General features: G+C 38.7%; 1 protein-coding gene across 2 annotated transcripts in view; it reads right to left on the bottom strand.

Moving 5' to 3' along the window:
• Window positions 1–15,645, bottom strand: part of Ypel (Yippee-like) — a 170,193-nt gene that overhangs the window by 108,628 nt on the left and 45,920 nt on the right. The window lies entirely within an intron of this gene.

Here is a 15,645-nt window from a genome sequence, read left to right as displayed (position 1 = left end):
TCTGAAATTTGAAATTGTTTAAGCAATTTAGTAACACCAATTACTTTCTTCTGAGGCTTGAGTATATTACTGGTAAAGTACAAGTAGGAAATTTATTAGAAACACCTCTCCAAACAAGGAAATTGAAATCTGTTGACACTTTTCGCTGCCACATAAACGTGAGAGAACTTGTTCAATGTGCCATAATTTTCAGAATGCCGAAAAAAAAAAAATTAACATTCCAACATCCCCAGAATTCCAAAAATTTGTACATAATGATTGAAAATTAAAAAAGTTTGGAATTCATTGCTAATAGCAAACACTCACTCATTTTTGTGCTGAGCTGCAAACCAGAACAAATCTTAATATTTTATAAAAAGTTTATTCATGTACATAAACTAACATCAACATAAGCAAAAAAAACAAAAAAAAAACAATGTGTGACAATACTGAGTAGTTGTTCATGTGTCTTTCCATTTGCAGCACACTGGTTGACAGCTTAAGAATGACTGCTTGTATGTGTTATGGCACAGCACTGCTAGTGCCATTCTATGAATATATACACTAAGGCAGCGAACACATTAAATGCAGGTTTCTTTACATAAGTTAATAGCTTTGATAATAGAGAGCTATTATGTGCTCGATAATTCCTATATTTTATTATATTATGAAAACAACAGGGATTACCTTTATTTTAGATATAGGAAGCTTCTTTTCCAGCCAACTCTCCTAGTCCAACACACTAATAATTCTTTGGGAAGGGGATATCAATTTTACAAAAAATGTGGGACATCTTCCCCACTGTCAGAACCTTAGTGTTCAGACCCCCTCGGTCTCAATATTGAGTGCTCAAGACTTCTGTCTTCAAACACCATACCTCTGGCAGCAAGGAAATCATTACATGGATTGACATAAAATTAAATTTTGAAGGTCTAAAAGCTTAATAAATATGGACCGATTATTCTCTTCGGTCCTGTAGCTTGACATTAGAATTAAAATTTAGGGGTCTAAAAAGCTTAATGGATATGAGGAGATTATTCTCTACATTCCTTAAGTCGGACTCCTTGGGGAAGATGTCCCACATTTTTTATAAAATTGATATTCCCTTCCCAAAGAATTATTAGAGCATTGGACTAGGAGAGTTGGCTGGAAAAGAAGCTTCCTATATCTAAAATAAAGGTAATCCCTGTTGTTTTCATAATATAATAAGTTAACAGCAGATGCCTTTGTTCAGTTTGTGCAGCATTACCCAGAGAAAACAATGTGATCCAACTAATTCTAAATAGTTGTAAATGGAAGACCCCCCAGAACCCAGTCTGGATTGTACGAGCACAGAAACAGACTAGTGCTGACCTAATTAACAAATCTACAACTGGACTACAACAGACTTTGTTCTATTCTGTATCCCTCACAAGGTTGGGCAAAAGTTCTAGCCACAGGTTTTTACATAGTTGCAAGCTTCACCTATATATTTAGTAGCATCGAGTATGATCTCAAACTTGATCCACAAATACTGTTTGCATTGCTTACTAGAAAATACTGAATACCACATACACATTACATCTCTGACACTGTGTGACCTTCATCTCATTTATAGGTGCAATATGGCCTAAGCAGCCCTTGCACCAGAAATACCATACCAATACATCTCTAGCAGTATCAAATTTCACTGTCATCTAACAGTATACTGCCTCTTACTGCAAGTGATACCCAGTACTGCCTCCTACACAACACTTGCACCATCCAAGTTCAATGTCAATAGAGTGATGCAGCAGTCTTGTTGCTATTACTTTTATCCAAACCTTTATATAATGAATTCTTTTATTATTTAGCAGTTATGGCTATTTACAACATATGTGAATGATGTTCTAATTTCAAAAGATTGCACTAGCTCATTTAAAATTCACAAGAATAATCCAGAGCATGAAGTCAGAATTGCAACTCACCTAATAAAAGTCAAAAGGAAATTTATGACTATTAATTCCAAACTGCTGTTTATGATGGATATAATGGTCACTGAAAAACAACTACCAAAATGGTGTGCATGTATGTGACAGAAGGAGTGCATCCAGTTATGTTAAAGTATGCAGCAAGAGAATGCATCATACCATTAAGATTGCTACTGAGATCATCACCAGATTCTGGGTGATTCCTTTGGGTACAAATATCATATTCACAAGAGAGGGTCTAAATTGGTGAAGTGCAACTATAGACAGGCATGTCTTACTTTTATGGGGGTAAGATAATGGAATCAGGGATTAATGATACAAAAACATCTTGATAAGTATAAAATTCTAAATGGATTGCAGCATGACTTTGTGAAGGGAGAGTGGGCCTGACAAATCTGGTTAATTACCATGATGAAATCAAAGAATTTAGATACAAACAATTTAGATATTATATATATAGCTTTACTTAAAGCTTTTGATTTAGGTCCCTTCAAATCCTCAAGTAAATTAGGAGCTGGCTGAGTAAAAGGCAACAGCTGATAATTTTTCAGAGTGGACTAATGAATTGAGTGGAATCCCTCAGAGTTCACTGTTGGGCCCCTTCATGTTTCTGATTCTCCTCAATGATACTGATGTAGGTATACAAGGAGGCTGTCAAAGTTTGATGATGATTTAAAACTAGGTAGGATGGTAAACAATCAGGACTAGGTTATGCCACTTCACAAAGGCTTAAGGTCAGTTACTCATATAGTCTGAAAGATAGCGAATGAAGTTTAATCATGCTAAATGCAACGTTTTACATTTGGAGAAAAGAAATACAGATGTGACTAACAACAACAGGGAATAGAGAATAAAAGGTGGTTCAGAATGGTAAATATTTAAAGGGGTTTATGAGTTTTCCTTGCAGTGTAAACATTCAGTTAGGAAGGCTCGGGGTGTACTGTCATCAGTCTGTGGGATCTTTGCTAGCAGGGAGAACATCAGTATTGCTTTTTATAGAATGATAAGATTACATATGGAACATTGTATTCAGGTCTGGAGGCTTCACCTAAAAAATAAAAAAAAACCGATTTTTCAATGTTAAGGATTGTCCTTAACATTGGAAGCTAAAATTTTGACAGCATTTATCAATTTGTATTTGATCAGTGTGAAAAATGAATAATATCTGAAGATTGCTTATTCATGAAAACATTGCACTGTTTATATTACATAGGTTTCCTTGCATACTTTAGTCACAGAGCCTATAATTTATTATATTTTGTGGGTTTTTTGATATATACTGGTAATAATTAAATTTTATATAAGGGTAGCTTATATAGCTCCATCCAACAAAAGAAAAATAATAATAAAATAACTAATACTATAAAAAAAATTAACAATACTTCTCACATTACCTGTCCATCCCCTCTAAGAATCTAGTTCTTTCTTAAAATTATTCATATTATCCACTTCCACACCAAATGGAAGTTTACTCCAACAATCAACTACCAGGGATAAGGAGGGGATTATCCCATTGTATAAGGCAACTGTCAGGCAACATCTTCAGTGATGCATACAGGTCTGGAGGCCTCATTTTGGGAAGGATGTAGAGCTGCTGGAACGAGTACAGAGAAGGGCAATGAGATCGGTGAGATGGAACAAAGGGGTGTTCTTACCAAGAAATGCTTTCATTCTGCAAATTTTGACATCTGAACACTACGCACCTGCGAGGTGAGCTGATTGAGGTGTTTAATGCTTGAACGGATTGAGCAAGCTCAATGCTGACAAAATTCTTCCTCTTGCTCAGACTACACACATAAGAAGACAAATTGAAATTGAGGAAGGATGGTTGCAGAATAGACGTGCATACATTTGCCTTTAGCCAGTAGATTTTTGATTTCTGGAAAAGACTTCTGCTTGTTGTTATGGAGGTTGATTACTTATATAAATTTAAGACGGAAGTAGACAAACTGTTGGAGGTAATGAATAGGTGAAATGATGTGGTTACAAAGGAACTGGATGCAAAAAAATAATTTTGATATCATATATTTGGATTTCAGGAAAGCTTTTAACACTGTTGTGCATGGAAGACTATTGTACAAATTGGAGCAGAATGGTATTAAAGGTAAGTTGCTACAATGCATAAAAGGATGGTTGAGTGGAGAAGACAGAGGGTGGTAATCAGTGGGTGCTGCTCTTCATGACTATTGTTATTAACGGAGTCTCACAGGATTCGGTGTTGGGTCCTCTGTTGTTTTGTATATTTATCAATGATATTGATGAAGGTATATCAGGATTAGCGTCGAAGTTTGCAGATGATACAAAGGTTGGCAGGGTTGTTAATGACAGTAATGGCAGTGTGCTACTGCAACGGGATCTAGATAATTTGGGCAGATGGACTAAGAAGTGGCAACTGAAGTTTAACCTTGACAAATGCAAAGTACTGCATATGGGTAGAAGTAACCCCAGAGAAACGTACCAACTGTGTGGTACTACACTTAAGGTGGTAGAAAATGAAAAAGACCTGGGAGTAATTGTGCAGTCAGATATGAAGTTTTCTGAGAAATGCAGACAGGCTGCCAGGGCAGGTCATGGGGTTTTGTCAATGATATACAGGAATTTTGCTAGCAGGGAAAAGGAGGTGACTGTCCCTCTGTATAAGGCAATGGTCAGGCCACACCTTGAGTACTGCGTACAGGTCTGGAGGCCTCATTTTAGGAAGGATGTAGATTTGCTTGAGCATGTGCAGAGAAGGGCAACAAGATTGATGAGGGGAATGAAGGGACCCCTCTTACCAAGAGAGGCTTAAGTTCTGCAAATTGCAGTGGGTGGAGACTAGGCACCTGCACGGTGATCTGATTGAGGTGTATAAGGCCTTGAATGGGTTGAGTACGCTGAATTCTGATGGGATCCTTCCACTTATTCAAATTATGAACCTAAAGGGGCATAAATTCAAATTAAGAAAAGCCAGATGTAGAACACATGTGGGGAAATTTGCCTTTAGCCAGCAGGTGATTAATTGCTGGAACAAACTTCCATCTGTCGTTGTGGAAGTTGATAGGTTAAATAAATTTAAGAAGGAACTGGACAGGCATTTGGAGGGAATGGTGTGATATATATTTTTTTTTTTTTTGGCTGATGCTGCATAAGCTCATACGCTTGCTTTCTTGCATCACATGCTACTGCTACTACTACTACTACTAGGAGGGTTTTTTTTTTTTTTTTTGTTGATGATGTATAAGCTTGCTTTCTTGTATCATTTGCCACTCCCTAAAGTGAGGCTTCCACCCTCACTTTAGGGAGTGGATACTATATGCAGTATTCTGGATACTATATGCAGTATTCAAGATGCTGCCTGTCCATTATTTTATACAACAGTGTAATCACCTTCTTTGCTGCTGACAATATTCCTGTACATCACTGACAAAACCACACAAGATGTCCTAGAACTGCATCTGCACTGTTCAGAGAACTTCTCTAACTGCGCAATTTTTTCTATGATTTTTCATTATTCAATTTCCAAACCTCAGCTCATCTGTTTAATTTTTCTAGTTCTTGCAGCAGTAGTATTCCTTGATTCTGTGATAAACTCCTTTTCCATCCTTCATATAATCATCAAAACTAGACATTAAGCTTGATATGCTTTCGTCATACAGGTCGGGAGGACTGTATTATAATTAAAAACAGTATGTGGCCAGCAGTGAATCCTGATGAATTGCACAAATAATATTAGTACAGCAAGAGCAGTACCCATTAATATCCACACTGCCTTCTACCACTCAACCATCCCTATATGAATATCAGTAATTTACCCCTAATGCCATGCTGTTCCACTTCATACTGCAATCTTTCTTTAACGTGGAAGTGTTAAAAGTTTTAATGAAATCTAATTATGTGATATTAAAATTATTTTTTGCATTCAGTTCATTTGATAATTTCTCATAGTAGGTAATCAATCTGGTTGGACAAGATTGCCTCTTAACAAAACCATACTGTGACTGCAGCATAACAACATGCCTGTCTAGATAGTCTTGCATTATTTTTTGACTAGTGATTCCATTATTTTCCCTGAAACAGAAGTAAGCTAACAGGTCTATATTACTCACTTGACACTTTGATGTGAATGGAGAGACATTTGTACTTCTCCAATCCTCAAGGACTTGTCTGAATCCAAAGCTATTCTCATAATTATGGCCGATGCCTTTTAGTTTACACATATTTTACATATATTACTTCTTTTAATATAACAGTACTGATACCATCAGCTCCAAGACACTGGCTTACTTTTAGTTTCAACAGTTTCTCTTCCACTTCATTCTCAGTTATCCCAAAATCATTTAGTATTAGTCACATAGTGCAAGGAAGCAACAGGCTTTTTCTGGCAGACCAAAAAAGAAAACTACATAAAAAAATACAAAACAAATTAGTGCTTCCATCATCACGTAATTATCCAGTTGACCTTTAAATTTCTTTAAACTATCAGCCTCAACTATTTGTGGAAGCAACTTGTTCCAGTAATCAACAATTCATTGGCCAAAATAAATATAATCTAGTCTAAATCCTCTTCCCCTGTAATTTGAATTTAAAGACATTAGTTCTCGAATTCTTATAACAGTGAAAATTCCACCATTTATTTTACTAACCCTTCTTAGAACCATATCAACCTCAATCACATCCCTCTAAAGTGCCTGGTTGTTACCAAGCTCTGTTGCCTAAATAAGCATCTTGGTGATCTCACTATGTTGCTCGTCTTTGGACCTTTCAAGAAGCTCAATGTTTGCTTTCAGATGAGGTTTACATACATATGGCAGGGTTGTTAAAGACAGCAATGGCAGTGTGCTACTGCAACAGGATCTAGTTAATTTGGGCAGATGGGCTAAGAAGTGGCAACTGAAGTTTAACCTTGACAAATGCAAAGTACTGCATATGGGAAGAAGTAACCCCAGAGAAACGTACCAATTGTGTGGTACTACACTTAAGGTGGTAGAAAATGAAAAAGACCTGGGAGTAATTGTGCAGTCAGACAAAGTTTTCTGAGCAATGCAGACAGGCTGCCAGGGCACGTCATGGGGTTTTGCCAATGATATATAGGAATTTTGCTAGCAAGGAAAAGGAGTTGATTGTCCCTCTGTATAAGGCAATGGTCAGGCTACACCTTGAGTACTGCGTACAGGTCTGGAGGCCTCATTTTAGGAAGGATGTAGATTTGCTTCAGCGTGTACAGAGAAGGGCAACAAGATTGATGAAGGGACCCTCTTACCAAGAGAGGCTTAAGTTCTGCAAATTGCAGTGGCTGGAGACTAGGCACCTGTGCGGTGATCTGATTGGGGTGTATAAGGCCTTGAATGGGTTGAGTTGAGCATGCTGAATTCTGATGGGATCCTTCCATTTGTTCAGATTACAAACTTAAGGGGGCATAAATTCAAATTAAGAAAAGACAGAGGTAGAATCCATGTGGGGAAATTTGCCTTTAGCCAGCAGGTGGTTAATTGTGATTACGAACCTAAGGGGGCATAAATTCAAATTAAGAAAAGACAGATGTAGAATACATGTGGGGAAATTTGCCTTTAGCCAGCAGGTGGTTAATTGCTGGAACAAACTTCCATCTGTTGTGGAAGTTGATAGGTTAGATAAGTTTAAAGAGGAACTGGACAGGCATTTGGAGGGAATGGTGTGATATTTTTTTTTTTTTTTTTTTTGTTTTTTGGCTGATGCTGCATAAGCTCATACACTTGCTTTCTTGCATCACATGCCACTACTACTACTACTACTATATATACAAATGCAGTTTTACCATTGCCTGATACAGTGGGATTATGACTTACCTGTTTCTACAGGATACTGTCCAATAAATCATTAATACTACACCATAACGTTTCCTGGCCACCTGTTTACACTGCTCAGAAATCTGTCCGTATTGCAACTCTAATATCCCTTTCTTCCCTACTGCTTTTAATTCCATCCCTGTAGAAGCAGGGATGGGATAAACTTAAATAGAAAGGGTACAAGAATATTTGCTGATGCTATCGAGACAGTGTTCGGTGGGTCGGAAAACTGCTAGCTTGGGGGGGGGGGATACAAGGACTAATAGATTAACAGTAGCCACTGGCAGAGGTGAAAGTGATTCTTGCACTGCTTCTATTGGAATGAGCAGCAGCCTGGAAAACAAGATGCAGGATATTTCAGAGACTGCTGGGAGTCATTGCGGTACAAGTAAACATATCGGTTGTGTTAGGGTAGCTGAGAATAGGAATAGGTGCATGTTTGTTTCTTATTTGGTTTTTAGGAGCATTAGCAACTAAGACCATATTGCTCCGGGATATGCAGTGGTCATTCCCTGACCTTTCCGCATCCTCCGTATTTGGTGGTGACGGGCTCAAACCCCGGTCTAATCAAGAAGCGTATGCTACGCACTGCTGCTCCTTCCCACCTGTCTACGGAGGCGGCCAGGTGCATGTATACTTGCGTGTACACCAATGCTAGGAGTTTGGTAAATAAATTTGATGAATTTGAGGTATTGCTCAAAACATCAAAGGCAGATATTGTTGGGATTTCAGAGACGTGCTTTCACACAGATATAAGGAATGCAGAACTGGAATTTGGGGAGTACAATGTGTACAGAAAGGATAGACAGGATAGGAAGGGAGGAGGGGTTATGCTATTAGTTAAGAAACACAAAATCCAAGGACGTGAAGCCAGGCGACATCGCTGGACAGTGAAGTGTCAAGTCAGTTTGGTGTGACATAAGAATTGGGAGCTCAAAATTGAGAGTAGGAGTGTGCTATAGGGCTAATGATCCTGATGAGTATAATAAGGAACTGTACAGGGAAATAGAGTGGGCTAGTAAATCAGAGAGTCTTATAATGGGCGATTTGTGGGTTGGTCACTCACACACTAGCAAGGCTTTTGTGGATTTATTGGATGATTGTTTTCTACATCAGCATGTTTGGGAGGCAACTAGAGGGAGTAATACTCTTTGATCTGATTATCAGTAGACATTCTTCATGCATTAAGAATTTGCGGATAAGGGAACCACTAGGTGGCAGTGATCACAGTGTGCTGAAGTGCGATTTACTCAAAGAGGCAACTACCATCAGGGATAAAGGAAAGGGTTTTTGCTTTTGTAAAGGCGACTACGATGGTCTGAGACAGTATTTAAATCTATACAATGGGACCAACTGATGATGTTACCAACAGCAAATTCAAAATAGGAAGCATTCAAAGAACTTATCTTGAAAGCTAGGCTTTACATACCAACTAAGAAATATTGCTCAAGGTTAAGGCCTAAATCGATGTCAGATGAACTAATAAGACATATGGCAGAGAAGAAAAATGCATGGGATACATATAAATTAATGGGTGACATAGAAGCCAATGATAGATATATGCTGGTCTGTAACCAAGTCACAAAGGAGATTAGGCAGGCAAAGAAAAACAGAAGAGAGTTCTTTACCTATGTAAACTCTAGAAGGAAAGGGATGAATCAGATTGGTCCACTGGATATTGATGGTTCAACAGTTGAGGATCCTGCTGAGGTAGTTCACACACAAGGAGTTATTCAGGAAGGGGAATGCCAGAGGTGAAGTAAACTCTGGCAGTGAGCTAGATGATTTTGTAATAACTGAGAGGAAAGTGGAGGAGAAATTGTTGAGGATAAACATAAAAAAGGCACCTGGGGTGGACGGGATCTATCCAGTTATATTAAAGGAGGCAGCAAAGGAAGTAAGCAAACCCTTAGCCATAATTATGAGAGCTTCTTTGGACTCGGGGGAGGCACCCATAGACTGGAGATGTGCAAATGTGACCCCCAATTCACAAAGGAGGATCAAAGGCTGACACAAGTAATTATAGACCTGCGAGTTTAATTTCTGTTCCAGGAAAATTAATGGAGGCACTGGTTAAAGAAGCACTGCAGGATCATCTAGACAGGACTTCAGTTATTGCTCGGACACAGCATGGTTTTGTTAAGGGAAAGTCTTGCCTGACCAATTTGATTGGATACTATGATGCAGTCACAAAAGAACTGGATGCAGGGAATAACTTTGATATTATATATCTGGATCTTAGAAAGACTTTTGATACTGTTGCACATGGAAGACTGCTGCACAAATTGGAGCAGTGTGGCATTGGAGGCAAATTGCTGCTATGGATAAAGGGATGGCTAAGGGGGAGAAGACAGAGTGGTAATCAATGGACAATGGTCATCATGGACTAATGTTATTAGTGGAGTTCCTCAGGGTTCAGTGTTGAGTCCATTATTGTTTTTTGTATTTATAAATGATATTGATGATGGTATATCAAGTTTAATGTCCAAGTTTGCAGACGATACAAAGGTTGGCAGGGTTGTTAAGGACACTACTGATGCTATGCTGCTGCAACAGGATCTGGAAAGGTTGAGTGGATGGGCTGAGAGGTGGCAAATGAAGTTTAACATTGACAAATGTAAAGTACTACAAATGGGAAACAGCAACCCCAGAGCAACGTATCAACTCTGTGGTACTACACTGACAGTGGTAGAGAATGAAAAGGACCTGGGGTAATTGTGCAAGCAGATATGAAGTTCTCTGAGCAGTGCAGACGGGCTGCAAGAGTAGATCGTGGTGTCTTGTCAATGATATACAGGAATTTTTCTAACAGGAATTAGGAGGTTATTATTCCCTTGTATAAGGCAATGTTCAGTCCACACCTTGAGTACCGTATACAGGTCTGGAGGCCTCATTTCAAGAAGGATGTAGGGCTGCTGGAACGAGTACAGAGTAGGCCAACAAGATTAGTGAATGGAACAAAGGGATGCTCTTATGAAGAAAGGCTGTTTTTCAAATTACTGTCTGTTGACGAGGCACCTATGAGGTGATCTGATTGAGGAGTATAAAGCCTTGATCCGATTTTTCAATATTAAGTTTGAGCATGCTGAATGCTGATGGGATTCTTCCTCTTGCTCAGAATAATCGCCTGAGAGAGCATAAATTCAAATTGAGGAAAGACAGTTGTAGGATATATGTGCGGAAGGTTGCCTTTAGCCAGCGGGTGGTTGATTGCTGGAATAAATTTCCATTTCAAGGCAGAACTAGACAAACATTTAGAGTGGGTGTATGAGTAAAATGAGAAGGGGGGGGATGTTTTTCTTTGGCTGATGCTATATAAGCTTGCTTTTTTGCATCATGTGCCTTTGCTAATATTAATGCTAAGTGCATAAGTTATTCTAGGGTTACTATTCCCCAGGTCTAAGACCATGCATTTTCTTGCATTAAAACATAGCTGCCATTTTTCAAGCTGGTTCAAGTTATCCTGAAGGAGCGCTGCTTGGCACTGTTCATTAATGACTTTCCCATTCTTTATGTTGTCTCCAAATTTTAACATTACACCCTTTATCAATGTCATTCATGAAAATCAGGAAACAAGAGTGGTCCAAGAACCGATCCTTGAGGGATCTCACTTCTGACGTTACACTAATCTGAAGAATATCCACTAATCACCCTCTGCCTTCTGTCCTGCAATCTATCTTATCTAGAATATTGTCCAGTAATTCCAACATCTTCTAGCTTGTACAGTAGCCTCTCACAAGGGACTAGGTCAAATGCCTTGCTAAAATCCAAATAAACTATGTTGAAATTGTTCCCTACATCCAGATCATGAATAACTGTGTCAAACAGCTTAGTTAAACATGAATTTTCCATAACAAAACCATGTTTTCAGTCCTTCAGAATGCTTATCTAAATATCCCTGAATTGCACTCTGAATCAATGTCTCAGATTTTCAATATCAATGAAGTCAGACTAACTGGTCTACAAACCAGTTAGTCTGACAAGATATAACCTGTATACAGGTTAAATCTTGTTATAATGAAACTATATAAATTACTTTGTTATATTGGATAAAGAAAAGTAAACAAATTATAAATTCGCTATATTTTAAAATAGTCATAAAAATGTAAATATTCATACAAAACTTTGTTTTGATCAAGAAGTCAATTTTCAATCGTCTCATAAAATTTTTAGTAGAACCATTAAAATTGAAATTTTCAATACCATTTTAACTGCAGAAAATTATTTTCTGGGACATCAATAAGTCAGAACAAGCATCCACAAACTTTTTTTCTGGCTGTTTAAAGCTTCTGAGAGCAAAATTTCTTCATCAGGTGGCTCAACAACATTTCAACATCATCCTCAAATCTCATGTAGACATTACAGGAAGATGCCTGTACATTTTCAATAATTTCCAGGTCTGTAAACTCGCTCACAGTCAATAAATGGTTATCTGCTTCTGTATAATCTTCATAATTAACTGCAGAATCCCACATTTCTGTAACCTCATGTTCCACTTCCATTCCAGTCATTTCTATTGCGGTTCTCTGGATTTCAAGATCACTATTTTAAAAAAAATGACGTCTTCTTCCTAGAAGAGGACTTAAAGACCATGAGAATAAGAAGTTGGAGAAGTTTGACTTCTGGGAGGGTTTACTGATGGAACATCATTGAGAAAGCTAAGACCAACCCTGGGTTATAACACCAGAAGACAAGGTGGTAGATGACTCTCATCAACCAGTGCAATACCACCACTAACCTCCATGCACAAGTACATGGTGGGTGACCACCCAGGTGTGAACCAACGTAAGCAGGGGTCAAGGTGTGGTGCCCACACCACATGGAGGAATGGCACCTCCCTGTGTTACCAGGCAGTACTAGGTGGTAGATGACTTTCATCAACTGGTGCAATACCACCACTTTGCTTATTGGAGGCTTGAAGTGGTGGAACCAACTTAGTCTCCAGAGTTAAGTTCCAGTCAACCCTTCCCCATCTCTTCCATACTGCAGTATGACTGATGACTTTTGAGGTTATGATGAACATCATGGCGAGATCCAATCTTATTTACATTTCGAGGGTACAGCTCTAAAACGATGTTCGCAGGCCAGCCGCTAGTTAGTACACCAGACCGAACCTATTGGTAACTCTTTAGGAGGCTTCCGGATCAGCTAGTGTATAATCTTGCTACCTCTACTCTGCCAGATAGTGACTGGAGGGAGTCAGTAGTGTGTATGCAGGGGGCATTATCGAGGCCACATTATGTCAAGGATCTGGGTATATTCTTACCATGTGTGTAAGGGATATCCAAAAATTTAATTATTTCATACAGCATGTCCCCCCCTCCCAACTTTTTCTTACTATTGAATACACCATGAATTGTCAAACTAATAGAGTAAGCTTATCTGTGAAAAGATCTAAACCTACCAAACACTTCCAGTTCATTTCACAAATATATGTGGTCTCAATTCTAATCTCAACGATGTCCATTTCCACTTGCAGTCTGCCAAAACCCATGTACTTTTTCTGAAAGAATCTCAGTTATCGGTTGATTCAACTATTGCTCATCTCAGTTGCCCAAATTATTTGCTGTATGATTCCTTTTGCCTCGAAGGTGGTATTTGTGCATATGTCCATTCCAATACTCCCTGTCAGAGACTTGGTAATTTGGAATTACTCTTTTCGAGCTTCTCTGGCTTAAAATCTCTCTACTTCATTGTGTAAAATTCATCTGTTGTCTCTACCATTCTCCCAACTCCACTAATCACTTGGAACTCTTTGAGCTCCGCTCTTTGCAACTTTCCTAACAGTGAGGTAATTTTCCTTGGTGATTTTAATGTTCACAACTCCAGCTGGCTTCCGTTTTCTAGTCACACCAACCCAGCTGGTCGAGATGCTGAGGCTTTTGCAATTACTAATGACCTTGCACAGATTGTTCATTTACCAACAAGAATACAGGATAATCCTAACCAAACAGCCAATACCTTGATCTTTGTCTCAAAAACAACACTTCTAAGTACACGGTCAAAGTGAGTGGTCCTTTAGGCACCTCAGATCACAACTTGGTGATTGTCTCTTCTCCAATGGAGCCTTTATCTCATGGCTTTTCCCAACCTCATATGGTTTGGCATTACAAGAATGCAAAATGGGATGACCTGCAAGATTTCTTTTCTTCTTTTCCTTGGTCAGATTAATGTTTCAAAACTTCTGATGTCAACGTTTGCTCAGATCGTGTTAGTGAAATTATTCTTGTAGGAATGGAATCCTTATTTTACACTTCACTTTAAAATCTCATCCTTTATCTAAACCTTGGTTTTCCAATAAATGTGCCAAGGCTGTTCAAGAGAAGAACGTTGCATATCGTAATTGGCTTGTTTCCAATTCTTCAGTTTCATTCTCTGCCTACACCAAAGCTCGCAACAATTGCAAAGCAGTTATTAATCAGTCCAAATTAGATTTTGAACAGACTAAGAGTAGAAAACTTGCTTCTTGCTGTAAATGGTACCCAAGCATTCTGGTCTCTTGCCAAAGCTATTGGCCGCAACTTTTGCCCATCTCTGCTCCCACCCCTGTCAAAACCAGATGGTTCTGTTATCACTTTAACCAAGGATAAAGCTGACCTGCTAGCATCCCATTTTTCTTCCAGCTCATGTATTAATGATCTTGGTAAAACACCTCCCACCATGCACCATTCAATGCCTCCTGTGGTGGTCTTTCATCAAAACGACATCAGAAGAATTTTGACAAATCTTGATTCTAAGAAAGCTCCAGGTCGTGATGGTGTTTTTCCACTTGTTCTCAAAACCTGTGCTCCCGAATTAACTCCTGTTCTTTGCCGCCTTTTTTCACTTTCTTATTCCAAAGGTGTTTTTCCTTCTGCTTGGAAATTTGCTCATATCCAGCCAGTTCCTAAAAAAAGTGACAAATCCCTCCCATCCAATTATTGTCCCATTACAATTACTTCTACTCTTTCTAAAGTAATGGAGAAATCAATTAACCACCAACTCAAACTACCTAGAAACCTTCCGTCTGATCACCAGTATGGATTCAGTGTCGATCCACTGGTGATATTCTGGCTTACGTTACCATTTATGGACAGATTCAATGTAAAAGTTCTGAGAAACACAAGCAGATGCTCTTGACATCTCAAAGGCTTTCAAATCGTGTTTGGCATAAAAGTCTTCTAAACAAGCTTTCATCTTATGGTTTGCCAACTGTTTTTTATAATTGGTTATCCAGTTTCCTCTCTGATCGCTCTCTATCTTCTAACTTCTCTGCTAATGCTAGTGTCCCCCCAAGGTTCGGTTCTTTTCCTCTTGTATATATTTTGCCAGTAATAGCACATTGCATTCCACTTTCCATTTTGAGAAACCTTGTCCTGCTGAATCAGCTTCAACTTCTCAAATATCCGCTACCAATTCCTTAAATGCCGATCTTCAGGTAATTCTCCAGTGGGTCAAAGAAAACTTAGTTGATTTCAATCCTTCTAAAACTCAGTCTTGTCTTACATCTCGCAAAAAGGATTCTTTTGCTCCTATGCTTATCTTTGGTGACACTCTGATTTCTAGGCAAAATGGTCTCTTTTTGGGATTACCCTGACTTATCTCTCTTGCCACAAGCACATTACAAATATTGCTTCCTCTGCATTTAAAAAACTTAGTTTTCTCTTTCCTTCTCGGCGTTACTTTTCTTCCAAACAGCTGTTCACTCTGTAAAAATCGCAAATCCGTCCTACCTTGAAATACTGTTCCCACATCAGGGGTGGTGCCTCCAGAACCTCTCTCAGGCTTCTAGATTCCATTCAGAAGAGGGCAGGTAGGTTAATCAATGATTCATCTCTAACAGAGTCTCTTCACTTGCTGTCTCATAGATGTACTGTTTCTGCTGCATGCCTCTTCAACAGATATTTCCATGGGCACTGTTCTTCTGAATTGGC

Source organism: Mastigoproctus giganteus, chromosome 5, assembly GCF_048544385.1.
Source record: "Mastigoproctus giganteus isolate SK-2022 chromosome 5, ASM4854438v1, whole genome shotgun sequence".
NCBI lineage: Eukaryota > Metazoa > Arthropoda > Arachnida > Uropygi > Thelyphonidae > Mastigoproctus > Mastigoproctus giganteus.
This window is presented reverse-complemented; position numbering and strand designations above follow the sequence as displayed.